This window comes from Cibotium barometz, chromosome 58, assembly GCF_041138505.1.
Source record: "Cibotium barometz isolate CiBa-2024 chromosome 58, ASM4113850v1, whole genome shotgun sequence".
Classification (NCBI taxonomy): Eukaryota; Viridiplantae; Streptophyta; class Polypodiopsida; order Cyatheales; family Cibotiaceae; genus Cibotium; species Cibotium barometz.
Window position 1 is genome coordinate 21,333,863 of NC_141103.1, and position 3,756 is coordinate 21,337,618.

Here is a 3,756-nt window from a genome sequence, read left to right on the forward strand (position 1 = left end):
GGTGTCTACCAGAATGGAGAGGTGCCCAAGTTGAAAATTCCAATGAGTGCTCTTGGGCTTCCCCACAAATCTAAATGCACATGGGATTGCTCGCTGATGGATAAGACATAACTGCCTTTGTCTCTTCTGGAAATAATTGCTTGTACTATCCTTGATGGCGTGCCCCATTTTTAGGCGCTTATAATGAATGTGGTTTCTTGATGGGGACACATCCGGGTCTTCCGGAATTAGCTTAGGCTTCTTCAGCATCAAATGCATGCAATACCTTGATATTCCTATGTTCACAATCACATCCATATCCCGGGCATGTCCCCCATAAACAGATGAATGTAGAAGATGGAGTTCGAAGACACACGTGAGCAGATGGCATCTCACAATAACATCTTGCAAGCCCTCATCCTCATCGAAAGGAACACTATATATGTTCTTTAATATTTTGCTCCTCAGGTGCCCTAGATCCTTGAATCCGCCAAGAACTTTGTATCTTGCAACCATCTTATGGATCAAGTGATCTTGCAGCTTCTCCATGTGAACTTGCGCAAAGAGATTAGTGATCTCCAATTGAAAGGTTTGCACCTCACACAATTTATCAATTTGAAACTGCATCAGGTAATGCCATCTAACAAGATTCAAGTCGTGGGTCATGGATAAGCTTCGATCTAAAGTGCGCTATTGGAAACTGTCCATGGCCACATGGCCGCTTCATGTTAGATTGAGAATTGTCCAATCCATTTTTATGGCCTACATACAGTATTATTTTCCATTGATATCCTGGACTAAAGTGGCCATCTCTACCTTCATGTCGTAAGATTGGAAAGAAGTTCTTTCACAAACACATTGGACATCTATCCTTATTTTCGACGTTCTTTGCAACAGTCCATATATGACTCTTGCAAACTTCGAGATGTGGACACATCTTGCTTGGAGTTATTTAGTCAATGTTTTTGATTAGATAGATTGAGCTCTCCTCTAACAATGTATCTTTAGTCTGACATATAGTTGTTTTAAATATATAGATACGATGAGTGACCACACCCGTAAAGTGAAGCTAGCGATCATCAAGACTTTGCTACGAGGCACTGGACTTTCTAGAGATACACTATCAAAGGCCATGGCAGATTATGTGGAGATGGATGATGCGGGTTTGGACGGTGCCATCGAGATTCTTGGGAGATTGAGTATGCTCGTACGACCTGGAGAGGGTACATCCTCCCAGCCACATGCAGCGGTGGAGACTTCTTCTCATGCACACACTACAGCGCATCGGTAATCTTCTTGATTGATAAAATAGTAATGTCATCCTTTTTTTACATATAGAATTCTTCAAATATATATCTTTTTTATGTCTTTGTTTGCTTAGGACTCCTATCCCAAGTACATCACATCACGAGAGTTAGCAGCTTACTCCTGATGTACCTGCTCGTACTCAGGTGACACCTGATTCACAGGCTAGTGGCCATCTGTCCTGTAGGTATATCTTTTCTGGCGATTACGGATTAAATATCAAGTAATTTTTAAGAACTCACATCTCAATATATCGTATGTTTGTATTGCACGTAGGTGTCGGTAGAGTAGCACACCACTAGTGCCCCCACCAGCACCGATGCGCACGTGCATTGGCACTTTGGGTGTCACATGCGACATCATGCCTGACGGGGGTATCCTTCAGGTTGGAGCCGGCATCGCCTTCAGACATCGGATGAGAGACCTTTGCATGTCTTATTTATAGCGAGTTCATATACCATGGCAGTAAGTATTATTTAACATAGAGAATATGAATTATAGTTTTTTATTTGAATTACTAACTAACTTTATTTTGCAATGCAGCGATCAACTTGAGGATGACAAGAAATATGTCATCAACACACTGGAGATGGAGTTTGGGACAGGATGGAGTCAGAAGTGGTTGCTGAAGCAAATGTGCAAACTCATGAGTCATCGACGCGACAATGCACGGTAAGTAGAGAGAGAGAGAAATGAAACAAAATGAAATGCTATATTTACGTCTTCAAAAGGCCAAAATGACCTATGAGACCAAAAAGTTACCACCAGAGAGCTCTGATACCAATGCCAGGTAGAACAGCGGTACTGATGGTTTGCTGTGGAACAAGCATGAGATCATACATATCTGTGGTCTCTCAATCTGCGTTCATGAGGTGGTTGACAAGCATGGGGCCCATACTGCTGCCGCATACATCAAAGTTGGGGTGACCATACATCAAAGCTGGGGTGACCATAGTGTAAGAGAGAGAGGGAGAGTAGAGCTGGAGCAGCAAATGGGCAGTGTGGGGGGTGCTGCGGCTAAGGGTACTGCGGGTACTCACTGAGCACCGTGCTGTTGGAACTACTGCCACGAAATGCTAGAAGACTGCTGGCTTTGATGGTCTACTTACTAGGCCAAGTTGATCCAAGGAACAATGCTTGATTGCGGGTTACTGAAGGTTGAGATGTTGATACTGGGGTTGAAACGCGAGATAGAACCCTTGGTAGAGGAGGGGAATTGAATCCCGATACGAACTTTCTTTCAGTGAACTTGAAGCTAAAATTACCCTGTACACAGCTAGAGCAAGAAAAACGAGTCTGAGGGGAATCGAACCCGGACACTAGCCATATGAGGCTATCACCACACCCACCCTTGTTAGTAAGTTTTCAAAAGAATAAAAATCATGACTTCACAATGAATTATTTTGAGATTAAATCTTACCGAACATATGTGAGTTGACACGTAGACTAATAGTCCTCATCGTCATCTCTGAGATTAACTGTCAATAAAATTTTATCTTCATTATCCTTGTTGACTTCTTCGAACTCCTCCATCGTTAAATCTGTGTCGACGTTCATTTCCTCCGTAGGCTCGACATCCATTGTTTCTTCCCCTTCAATGTCTGTAGTGTCAGAGTCTGGATCGTTGTCGTTCTCATCATCTACAATGTCATCATGATCAGAAAGAAAAATTCTACACCTCTCTCACATCGATGTGTCTAGATTCGAGGACGTAATCAATTCATCCTCATCCGCTTTCTCAGAGTCAACGCTATCAAACAAGTGTCGACCTCTAGGTTGGACATGCACAACTTGCCACCATGGATGAGCATCTGTATTCTGGTAAAAGAATGCTTGTTCAACATGAGTTGGCAGAATGTAAGCCTCTTTTGTTGCATGCAATAACTTCGAGGAGTGGATGGACCAAAATCCGGACGGTTCTCTTTTCATTGTGGCATTATTGCCTTTATACACGGCGTGAAACCAATCCACCTTCAAAACCACCTGTCAAAATACACGAATCTACACTTTATAATTATGTATAGCTTCAAGAAATCTACATGTCATTGTTGCATGAAGAGCAATGTCATTTACCTGCTTGAAGATACAATACGATAATTCATAAATGCCGACTATGGTTCCCATGTAACCAAGTTCACTGTCGATAAGATTTGTGTCTCTTAAACTTGCACGTGATAATTGCTTGAAAGAGGCAACAACGCAAGAATCTTGAGTTAGACGTAAGTCGTCAATAGATTTTATCCGAAGATGTTGTCCATAAGCCCACATGTTGGTATACATTCGAGCCTGGACCAATAAATAAATTATTAAAAAAAATGAGATTCATTTTTTTAGTTCAGAGTTTTCAAAACCCAACAAGTTACCTGTCTTTCACACCCGATCATAAACTCTCTTTGTTCCGTTGAGATTGGCTCAATCACTAACCGCCCGTTGCATATGGGTGTATAACCAATCCATGAAAGTAGGTACGTC

General features: G+C 42.0%; 1 pseudogene; it reads right to left on the reverse strand.

Annotated features, from left to right (window-relative positions):
- Positions 1-2,730: 2,730 nt before the first annotated feature.
- On the reverse strand, positions 2,731-3,213 carry LOC147606016 (uncharacterized; annotated as a pseudogene).
- Positions 3,214-3,756: the final 543 nt, after the last annotated feature.